The sequence below is a fragment of the Cibotium barometz genome, chromosome 8 (genome assembly GCF_041138505.1).
Source record: "Cibotium barometz isolate CiBa-2024 chromosome 8, ASM4113850v1, whole genome shotgun sequence".
Classification (NCBI taxonomy): domain Eukaryota; kingdom Viridiplantae; phylum Streptophyta; class Polypodiopsida; order Cyatheales; family Cibotiaceae; genus Cibotium; species Cibotium barometz.
The window spans coordinates 37,053,864-37,065,875 of record NC_141053.1 but is presented as its reverse complement, the minus strand read 5'-3'; the positions used below and the strand labels follow the sequence as shown (position 1 = coordinate 37,065,875).

The 12,012-nt window shown below is 40.6% G+C and overlaps 1 pseudogene across 1 annotated transcript; it reads left to right on the top strand.

Annotated features, from left to right (window-relative positions):
• Positions 1-5,509: 5,509 nt before the first annotated feature.
• On the top strand, positions 5,510-7,370 carry LOC147636217 (uncharacterized; annotated as a pseudogene). The gene is made up of 2 exons (XR_015266395.1): positions 5,510-7,067; positions 7,196-7,370. The product of XR_015266395.1 is annotated as an uncharacterized LOC147636217 (transcript).
• Positions 7,371-12,012: the final 4,642 nt, after the last annotated feature.

Here is a 12,012-nt window from a genome sequence, read left to right as displayed (position 1 = left end):
CGCCAGTGATTTTGCTCAAGACGACTGGCTTGCAAAGTGGGCACTTGGGTTCGAATCTACCCAAGGCTATATTGTCACTTCTTCTAGAGTAGGTGCTAATAACGATCATGGTGCATGAAGACTCAAAGGATTATTTTTACATTTTTCTACCCTTTTAATCGTCTTGAAGTGGTGTTGCTGCATTCGAAAATGCACTAAGAGTATCTTTAAAAGTAGCAATGTCCAGTGAAAGGAGATGGCAAGGCTGCTTGACATACCATCGATCTTGTTGGAACAAGGGCAATCACTTTCGGCAGTGGGTGGTAAGGAGCTTGGAGAGATCATGAGCGCATCAATAATGGCATTGCATCGGATTGCACACTATGTGTTGATGGTGCCGAAATGGAAGATTGGAAAGTTGTGGGACCTTTAGGCCATGGCTAAGGTGGAGAGGCTAGACAAATGCGACTTGCAATGTGGCACTGTGTGGTATAATTTCTTATTGGGATATATTAAGGAGCTCTCTAAGCTAGTGCCACTACATTTGCTCTTAAGAGCTTATGTTTTTGGACATGGTGTCCTCCATTTTCAGCCATGTACGAGGGTATATTTGATGATGGGCTACTAGCCAATGCGAGAATTTTATGTTGAACTCCCTCAGAAGATTCTTCTTCAAGTCCTAATGATACTCAAACACCAAGCTTTTCCTTAGGCTTTTCTTACATAATTGCTCTACCATCGTAGCCAAAGGATGGGTTTGAATGTGTTGGTGTACTTCAAGGGCATAATGAAATCCCTAAGCTAATCCCCTTTTACGTTGAACTCCCTGAGAAGATTCTTCTTCAAGTCCCAATCATACTCAAATGTCAAGCTTTTCCTAGGGCTTTTCTTACACAATTCCTCTACCATCGTAGCCATCCTTTTAGAAGGATGAGTTTGAATGTGTTAAGTGTACTTCAAGAGCATAATGAAATCCCTCGATCAATCTCCTCTTCCTCCTCTATAATTGCAGCACTTGATTGAATTGATTGAAGAACATACGTGTAAGGTGCATCCCTACATGTATCCCAGTTATATTAAAAAAATATGTATTTTTTCCCATAACTCATGTGCGAAAAACAAATCTCGAATCCAATCTCCGATTTTAAGTTGCAAGTTAATGACAAGAACCATAAACTGGGTACCAACAGTACGGATCCAAACATGGTCATTTTATAGCTCAAAATTTATCGTCTTGATTTTTAAGACCAACCAACAGTCACAAAATTAAAATCTGAGTCCCCGAGGGTGGTCAACCAGGCCACATATCCACATTTAACAAAATCCTTAAACTAGGTTTACAAATTAAGATAATATAAATAAATGGTTTCAAACATTGTAGACTTGGTAGAAAGGATAATTGCAAAGGGATTTATTAAATGCAAGGGTTAGAGTGAATTGAAGTAAAGTAATTTAAAAATATCAAAAGTAAGTATGAGCCCTTGAGAATAAGAGAATTGCATGGGCTAGAAAATATGAAGGGCCTTCATTTTTTAAGAGTGGTTTTGGGAAAAGGAAACATGGGTGTCATGCACCCCTACTTTAAGAAAAAAATTGCCTAAAAATTAGCTAAAGGCATGCACCCTCCCCATCTATATAAGGAAGTGTACTCCCCTAGCTCTAGACACAATCTTTTGGAGAAGAGTCGACATTATCTCGGAATTCGAAATTAGGGAGAGCATAAATTTGAGGTATGCTTAAGTGCTTCATGAATTTTTGAAAACTCTCAATTTTTTGGGAGTAGTATGAAATAGCTTGATTTTTTTTTAGAAATTCCATGAAGAATGAAGTTATTTTCTAGAATAGGGAATGAATTTTTCTTGAGAGTTTTGATTTTAGAATTAATCTAGAGTCCAATCAATGTCTACAGTAGTGGACAAGAGCTTTTGTCCCATGGTGGGTAATAGAAATTGATATAGAACCTTTGGGTGATATAGAAAAGCGATTTTCCACTCTCAAAACTACTTTCAAAAACTACTTTTCAGCAAAAGTGGTTTTTCCCTAATCTCGGTCCTTAATGTAATCCAATCGGATCACATTAATCCTCTCGTTGAGAGTATCAGCATGCAATTTTTAGTTTTTGGAGTGAATAATTATGCTAGATCTCTATAATACATGGTTGTTTAGGGCTTCCCAAGCACTATAGTATATTTTAAACCCAAAAACATCCCTCTTATATACCTCTACAGCCCATTTTAATGAATATCCGAACTAACTGGTTCCATGTTATGCACTTCCACAAGGAGGTCAGTTTGAGGAAGCATTGCGAGATAGTGACCCTTCTCGTTCCACATCGTGCACCTCCACACAGAGACTGGTCTGAGGGAGCGTTGCAAGATAGTGACCCATTATCATAAGTGGCGCAAGGTGGGTCCCATCTTCTCTATTCAAGAGAGGCCAATAAAGAAGATGGGATGCATCCTAAGTTGGTCATTAATGCATGTCTAGATTGAGATATATATCTCGAGAGAACCTTAAGCTTTGTATGATCATGGAGAAACTCGACCTTGTAGCCTGCTATGAGATATACGGGTATTATCAACCTAGATATTTCCATGAGTATATGAACATGATAAATGTCTTTATGATGTTTTTATCCAAGGATAAGTTTTTCAATTCACATCCGTCCAAACTTAAAAAGATGTTTTAGGAGGCTAAAACATCTTACTTTTAGGAGGCTAAAAGTAAGTTGTAAACTAGTTATCTATAAATAAAATGAATACCTTTTTTTGGTTGCAAAAATTGCCTTCAACGAAAATAATTGCAAGATGTCTCAAGAGCAAATCGCACTTGAAGAAATCATACCCATTGTACTCTAACATTGGAGAAATAATCAAATAGAAGCTTTGCAGCAATATTAAAGACTTGAATACTACTTCGGGGAACCTCTCTTATAATTTTTCATGTGGTTGCATTTATGGAACCCACAAAGTCAATAGTAGACTATAGTGATAGATTTCTAATTTTGTCCCTACTATGCTTCAAACTTAAACTTAGCAATGTTTATGGTAGAAACATGTATTGTGCAGGAGTATAGGATTTTAAGAGATGCTATGCCTACATTACAACAACATCTGAAAGTCTCTTACGAGACAGATTCTATCCTCCAAGATTTAAGGATGGTAAGATGAATGAACTTTTGGATTTAAGGATGATAAGATGAATGAATTTTCGGAACTATCACAAGAGGGAAAATCTATGGAAGAATATCATCATCATTTTTCTAACCTCCTCAAGATTTATCCTTCAATGGATGGAGCTACAATGTTAGATTGGTTTATCTGAAAGCTTGACAAGTCCCTAAACTACTTGGTATAGAACGCTAGACCCTTATCCATATCCAAGGTTGCGAAAATGGCCGAAGCATTTGTTGAAGCTTTCCCATGAGAAACTTTAACAAGGACCATTCAACAACAAACTCCCAATAAGAGAGATATAACCCCATGAGAGACACCAAAATCGCTCTTGCCAACGAGGATTGGAGGTGCAGACATAACCTAGACTCAAACACTTGAAAGATGGGGATTTGATAGGAAGTTGTACCCTTAGTTATCAGCTCCTATAGTGTAGTTTAATTCACGAGAGGAAAAAAATAGGAAGCCTAAAATAGGTAATTGTTATAAATGTGGGCAGCCTGTGTACCATGTTATTGATTTTACCAATGTACCAAGGCCATTGTTTATGCAGGCCAAGCTCCCAGAAATCCAAGTCATGCACCATCAATCCAAGAAAGCGCAAGGCCAAACCTGAGGAATTGGGGAAACCAAAGGAGGTAAGGCATGACTCAAAACGACTCTACTTCCAATGTAGTAACAAGCCAAATTTGAAAGAGGATAGATACATGCCACAATCAAACATCAAGTGAGAATGAACAATTGTCTATAATCAAGACTCCTGCCATTTACCAAGGTAAGAGTTTCAAGCTTTTAATTGATTCGGTAAGTACACATTCTTTTATTTCTCTAAGATGCATACATAATCTAGTTCTTAATGCATTAAAGGGAAAGAAAATACAAGTGGAACTGGGTAGTGGTAAATCTCTTTACACTCCCGAGGAGTAATTCAGTTTAGCCTAGATGGGAATGCCACTTAGTGCAAATTCACAAAGTTCTTCCCTTAGGCTTATATGATGGGATTATAGGGATGGATTGCCTAACTCAAGATCATGCTGACATCCATTCCCACAAAGGGATAGTTTCCTTCTTATTTTTGGATGGGAACAAGACCCAAGCAGTGGGAACTTCAAGACATCCACGATAACATCTGGTCAAGGCTTTTAAACTTTTAAAAGGGAGATGCCATCTATGTATAGTAAAAATGAATTCAACTCACACAAGGCCAAGTCCAAGAGAGGTAGAATGGCTAAGAGAATATGCTGATCTCTTATAGAAAGAGCTAACGAAGATACCATTTACATGTGAGGTATACCATGAGATAGAGCTAATACTAGTAGCTCATCCAAATACTAAAAGGGCAATTTTAGAGGCAATTGAGCTTACAGTAGTTGCTTGAACAAGGGTTTATCAAGGATAAGTTTTTTAATTCCGACCTAGTAGCTTGCTATGAGATATACGGGTATTATCAACCTAGATATTTCCAGGAGTATATGAACGTGATAAATGTCTTTATGATGTTTTTATCCAAGGATAAGTTTTTCAATTCACGTCTGTCCAAACTTGTAAAGATGTTTTAGGAGGCTAAAAGTAAGTTGTAAACTAGTTATCTATAAATAAAACGAATACCTTTTTTTGGTTGCAAAAATTACCTTCAACAAAAATAATTGCAAGATGTCTCAAGAGCAAATCGCACTTGAAGAAATCATACCCATTGTACTCCAACATTGGAGAAATAATCAAATAGAAGCTTTGCAGTAGTATGAAAGGCTTTGTGAATACTAAATACTACTTCGGGGAACCTCTCAAGGTTGGATCAAAACGTACGTACGGATCCATTCCGTACCGTACATCCGTACAGTACGGGGATCCGTACGGTTTTTTTTTTTGGTGGTCGTTTCGGGTTTTGCCAGCGATAGCATCTCGTATCTTTTTTTTTTTGGGTTCGCCGATACCGCCTGGACTCCGTCTGTGTGTTCGCCGCCTGCTGTTCGCCACCGCCCTCCCTTTTGTGTTCGCCGGCTGTAAGCTGTTCGCCTCCCTATCCGTACAGCGTGTGGTGGTCGCCGACGATACTGTTCGTCGCCTGTTGTTCGCCACCGCCCTCCCTTCTGTGTTCACCGGCTGTAAGCTGTTTGCCTCCCTGTCCGTATAGCGTGTGGTGGTCGCCGACGATACTGTAAGCTTTCTGTGCCCCTTTCCCCACCCACCCTTGCTCAGGCCCCCAAGGCAGCAACATAACTCTCTCTCTCTCTCTCTCTCTCTCTCTCTCTCTCTCTCTCTCTCTCTCTCTCTCTCTCTCTCTCTCTCTCTCTCTCTCTCTCTCTCTCCCTCCCTCCCTCTCACACTCACTCTCACCTGAGCTGCCCACTAAATATTATGCATTGCATGATTGCTGAATCCTGATTGAAATTGTATGGCTGCTGGCATTGTGCATTGAATTTGTCAAAGCAATCATGCCGAAGCGAGAGAACCCATACTGGAAGGAGCACACAAATGTCATTCGCATTGTGACTACTCCAGGGCAGGCAGGTAGTGGCACTCGACAATGGCAGTGCAAGTACTGCAATTTCACCCTCACGAGTACAATTACTCGTGTCATCAAGCACCTCACAGGCATTGGCACCACCAACAATTGTGCAGGGTGCAAGAGAGTGCCACAAGCATTGAGAGACCAGTTGATTGCTGAAAATTTTCCTGCAATGGGGGCAGCTGGAAGAGGAAGAGGCACACAAGAGACACAGGATGCGCTTCATGATGCTCTTCTTGGGGACTTGGCTGGTCCATCCACGCAGGTTGATGAATCTCAGCGTGCCTCTTCTGAGCAGGCATCGTGTGCCAGAAAGAGGCCTTCTGTCATGCAAGATGAGAATGAGGGTGATACATATACGGAAAGGCAAACCACCTTGCCTTCTCGTGTGCATGCACAGTCTTGGGTCAAAGAAAGGCAAAAGGTGGCTGAGATGGAGATTGCTGGCACTCTCATAGAGTGCAATATCTCCTTCAATGTTTTGAGGACTGACCAATGGAAGAGGATGGTCAGAGCTATAGCCCAGGTTGGACACACGGAGTCATGGTCAGGGCTTGAGTACAAAAAGATGCGCACCACGATGCTTGATGAGCAAAAGGCCTTGATAGACAAGGCATTGGTGCCAGTGAAAGCAGGTTGGCAACAATTTGGTTGCACTATCATTTCAGATGGCTGGAGTGACACACGGCGACGACACATCATCAATATTCTTGTCTCTTCATGTCTTGGTACGTATTTCTTACGCGCTGTGGATGCTGGGAAGGCAGGCGAACGCATCACTGCTGAGAGTATCTATGAGCATATTCGCCAGGCAATTGTTGAAGTTGGTCCAGAGAATGTGGTGCAGGTTGTACAGACAATGCTGCTAATTGCAAGGCAATGGGAGACATGGTGGAGGCGGAGTTTCCTTGCATTGTGTGGACTCCCTGTGCAGCCCATTGCCTTGATTTGCTTATGGAGGACATAGGCAAGCTGAGTTGGGTGCAACCCACAGTTTCTGATGCCACGAAGATCACTACATTCTTCAGAAAGAAGCAGCAGGCATTGGCTATCTTTAGGAGCCACAGCAACCTAGATATGGTGCGGCCATCCAAGACAAGATTTGCCTATATGTATTTGGTGCTACACAGGCTTTTCAAATTGAGAGATCCACTATTACAGACAGTTGTGGATCCAAAGTGGAGAGATATGTATCATTCACAGACAGAGCCCACCAAATACATACAGAGACGGATACTGGATGAGACCCTCTGGATGGATGTGCAAACTCTCTTAGTGGCTTTGCAGCCAGTATTTGTACTTCTGCGAGTCACAGACATGGAGGGCTCCACTTTGGGCTTAGTGTACCACCTCTTCATGCAGATGAAGAGTCATATTGCAGCCTGTACGTCCCTGACACAGAATTGGTAAGTAAAATCTTGATTCTTGATGGCCGATTACAGAATCTTGATTCTTGATGGCCGATTACAGAATCTTGATTCTTGAGTCTTGACTTACTAATTGCTCTACTTCTCTGTTTATTTTACTCTTGCAGCCGAGATGATATATTGGCTATTGTGGATTATCGATGGGGGTATATGAGTCGCCCCATTCATGGGATGGCTGCATTCCTCCATCCTTTCTACAAGACGCCACTTCTCTTTCATGATAGGGAGCTGCTCACCTTGTGAGATAGGTACATTAATAGTATGTATGATGTGGAGCAGCAATTGGAGATTGATGCGAAGCTCTGCAGCAGCAGCTGGGTCAACAACGTGGGACCCTCATTTGCTAGAGTTGTTGCTCTTAGACCAGAGGCCACCAAGCTTCCTCTTACTTAGTGGCAAAACTATGGAAGACAGGGTCTTCCACAGCTTACAGATATAGCTCTGCGAGTGGTATCTCAGGTATGTATATCATGTATGTACTATGGACTATGAACTAGTCTTGTGAAGCTTATTGGGAATTGCTGAGCTCACATGAATGAAGCACTTTTTTTGAATTGGAGTGCAGGATTCTTCAGCAGGTGCTTGTGAGCGCAACTGGAGCGCTTACTCGCTCATACATACAAAGATACGCAATCGTTTGAGCACCTCTCAACTAGAGAGACTGGTCTATTGTAGGGCCAACATGAAGCTCGTACGAGCTTATCATGCTTTGGGCACCCCAAAACAGGTGAGTTTATCCTATTCATTCTCTTATGGGGATTGGCCTCCCATTTACATAGCTTTTATACTATAGTATACAAAAAGTTGAGTCATTGACACTCCGCGTTCTCTTTTGTTTTACGTTGAATAGGTGGATCCAACACGTGTCAAGCTGGTCCCAGATCCTACCACCATTGATGAGGCAGAGCAACGGTTGAGAGATGAGCAGGACGAGATTCTTTGCCTCCTGCATAGAGAGCTGAAGAGTGTAGACAGGCGAGTGACGAGATCGAGAGCCCGAGGTTATAAAATTCAGCTACATGAGGGACCTGCAGATGCAGAGTTCTGGCCAGAGAGGCGCCCGGAGAGGGAAGCTGCCTATTCAGACTCCTCGAGCACGTGCGAATGAGGCCGTTCGCCTCATTCACACTACCCAGCAGGATGATGCAGAGACAGGGACAGGGACATCTGAGGCAGCCCACCCACCTGTGCCCATGATAACAGGGCTTGAGTATGATGACGAGGGCAATGTCATCACGGAGGGTTATATGCTTGATTCTCCAGGGTCATCATCCTCATCGGATGATGAGTTTTGATTTGGATTACCTTAGTTTTGATTTGGTGTTGTATGGACATGGCACATTTTGTCATTATTCATAGACTCATTTTCAAATTTCATCATTTCTTGATGTGAATTGTGAGTTGTCACGACTCACTTGTGACAATGTGACTTGTCTTAAGTAATAAGTATTAAGTATTAAGTACGATTAACTTATTAAGTATGATTGACGACTTTGTGATTCTAATTTCTCACTTGTGACAATGTGACTTGTCTTAAGTAATAAGTATTAAGTATTAAGTACGATTAACTTATTAAGTATGATTGACGACTTTGTGATTCTAATTTCTCACTTTTGAATTAGTAGGTTTTTGACCTTGTTGTGTCTCTATTTCGAAAGTTTTATATGTCAATGTGGACATGGACTGAAATTTAATGTAGGTGGCTGAAATTTCTGAGATTTTATGTATTTTTACCAATGGTACGTATTTTACGTACCTTAAAATTTTTTTCCGTACCAAACAATGTACAGTATGTACGGATCCGTGCAGTACGTAACGTTTGGAACCACCTTGGAACCTCTCTTATAATTTTTCATGTGGTTGCATTTATGGAACCCACAAAGTCAATAGTAGACTATAGTGATAGATTTCTAATTTTGTCCCTGCTATGCTTCAAACTTAAACTTAGCAATGTTTATGGTAGAATCACGTATTGTGCAGAAGTATAAGATTTTAGGAGATGCTATGCCTACATTACAACAACATCTCTCTAGGGTTAACCATCTTAGCTTGTATCTTCCTCCTATAAAGTTTGTAAGGTAGCTAACTATGATTTACCCTATTTGGAATAACAGCCTAGGAACTGTCCAGTTTATGAAATAAAAACTCCAATTAATATGATACACTTTCGAACAATATAATAGAACCTTGTTTTTCCTATTGTATCGTGTGAAGAAATTGAAATTATTCGTATTATAGAAATTATAATTTACTCTTCTCGCTTGTGCCCCAGGGAAGGACGAGTTATAAGAATAAGGTAAGAGCTAGACCATTGATTGAGGAGCTAGACGATGATGTTGAGCTCGACGATGTTAAGCAAGTTTTCCCCATCAAACCCAGCTTGGAGAAGGGCATAACCTCACCGAATCGATTGAATTTTGGATAGATTTGATGGATATATACTTTGAAGTTGCAATGTACAATGAGTGGATAAAAATGGCTCTTGGCCATTTTAAGATCGTGGTGGGAAACACCTGGACTAGTTGGAGGAATTACTGTGACTCTAACCATTTTGATTATAACCAACTAAGCATGGAAGATATGAAAGTTTCTTACGAGATAGATTCTATCCTCCAAGATTTAAGGATGATAAGATGAATGAACTTTTAGATTTAAGGATGATAAGATGAATGAATTTTTGGAACTATCACAAGAGGGAAAATCTATGGAAGAATATCATCATAATTTTTCTAACCTCCTCAAGATTTATCCTCCAATTGATGGAGCTACAATGCTAGATCGGTTTATCTAAAAAAGCTTGACAAGTCCCTAAACTACTTGGTAAAATACGCTAGAACCTTACCCATATCCAAGGTTGCCCGAAAATGGCCGAAGCATTTGTTGCAGTTTTCCCATGAGAAACTTTAACAAAGACCATTCAACAACAGACTCCCAATAAGAGACATATAACCCCATGAGATACACCAAAATCGCTCTTGCCCAACGAGGAATAGAGGTGTAGACAGAACCTAGACTCAAACACTTGAAAGAAGGGAATTTGATAGGAAGTTGTACCCTTAGTTATCAGCTCCTATAGGGAAGTTTAATTCACGAGAGCAACAAAATAGGAAGCCTAAAATAGGTAACTGTTATAAATGTGGGCAGCCTGGGCACCATGTTATTGATTTTACAAATGTACCAAGGCCATTGTTTATGGAGGCCAAGCTCCCAGAAATCCAAGTCATGCACCATCAATTCAAGAAAGCGTAAGGCAAAACCTGAGGAATTGGTGAAACCAAAGGAGGCAAGGCATGACTCAAAACGGCTCTACTTCCAATGTTGTAACAAGCCAAATTTGAAAGAGGATAGATACATGCTACAATCAAACATCAAGTGAGAAGCAACAATTGTCTATAATCGAGACTCCTGCCATTTACCAAGGTAAGAGTTTCAAGCTTTTAATTGATTCAGTAAGTACACATTCTTTTATTTCTATGTGATGCATACACAATCTAGTTCTTAATGCATTAAAGGGAAAGAAAATACAAGTGGAACTGGTTAGTGGTAAATCTCTTTACACTCCCGAGGAGTAATTCAGTTTAGCCTAGATGGGAATGCCACTTTAGTGCAAGTTCAAAGTTCTTCCCTTAGGCTTATATGATGGGATTCTGGGGATGGATTGCCTAACTCAAGATCAAGCCGACATTCATTGCCAGAAAGGGATAGTTTCCTTCTTATTTTTAGATGGGAACAAGACCCAAGCACTGGGAACTTCAAGACATCCAGGATTACATCTCGTTAAGGCTTTTAAACTTTTAAAAGGGAGAGGCCATCTATGTAGTGAAAATGAATTCAACTGACACAAGGCCAAGTCCAAGAGAGCTAGAATGGCTAAGAGAATATGCTGATCTCTTTTCGAAAGAGCTAAGGAAGATACCATTTACATGTGAGGTATACCATGAGATAGAGCTAATACTGGTAGCTCAGTCGACTACTTAAAGGGCAGTTTTAGAGGCAATTGAGCTTATAGTAGTTGCTTGAACAAGGGTTTATCCGACCTAGTGTTTCACCTTGGGGAGCACCTGTGCTCTATTGAAAGAAGAAAGACAGGATCATTAGGTTATGCATTGACTCTGGAGGGTTGAACTAGTTAACTATCAAGAATAAGTACTAATACCTAGGATAGATGAGCTATTAGATTGACTGCAAAACACACAACTATTCACCAAGATCGATCTTAAATCTGGATATTATTAGATTTGGATATTATCAGATCAGGATCAAGGAATAAGACATTCCCAAGGCAATATTTTTTACACTTACTATTATGCCAACCACTCCCCATGACTTGTCATGTGGTTCCAAGCACCTAAATCAACGTACCATACATCATCTTTATGTGCTGCTTCAACATTTTCAGACATGGCATTAACGACATGCTGCATAACAAGCAACCTTTCATTATCCTCATTGTTTCTGCTTGAGGATGCATAGTTGTTTTGCTGCTATTTCCCATTTTGCATGTCAGCCTCTGCTTCTTATAACAATCCGCCTACACATGTCCAAGCTTACCACAATAAAAGCATCCACGTGTATTATTATACTGCCTTTGCCAATTTCCATGACCTCTTTGACTCCCCCCTGCCTCCTCTGAATTGGCCTCTTCCACCTGCGTGTTGTTGTTGTTATGAATTTTAGGACTTGTTATTGCTGCTGCTGCACATTAGTGCAACATCCTCCAATAGAACCTGCAACTTGTAGAATACATGTAGATGTATAGGAAAATACATCCCGAACCTCCAAAAAGTGCCCATGACCTTGGTATCTCTATCACAAACTATGTTGAGTGGCAAACCATTATCTTGAATACATGCTCCATAAATTGCTTGGCAATATGAGAGGCCCCATAAGTAGTCTTGGAAGTAATAAAATGAGCTCATTTGGT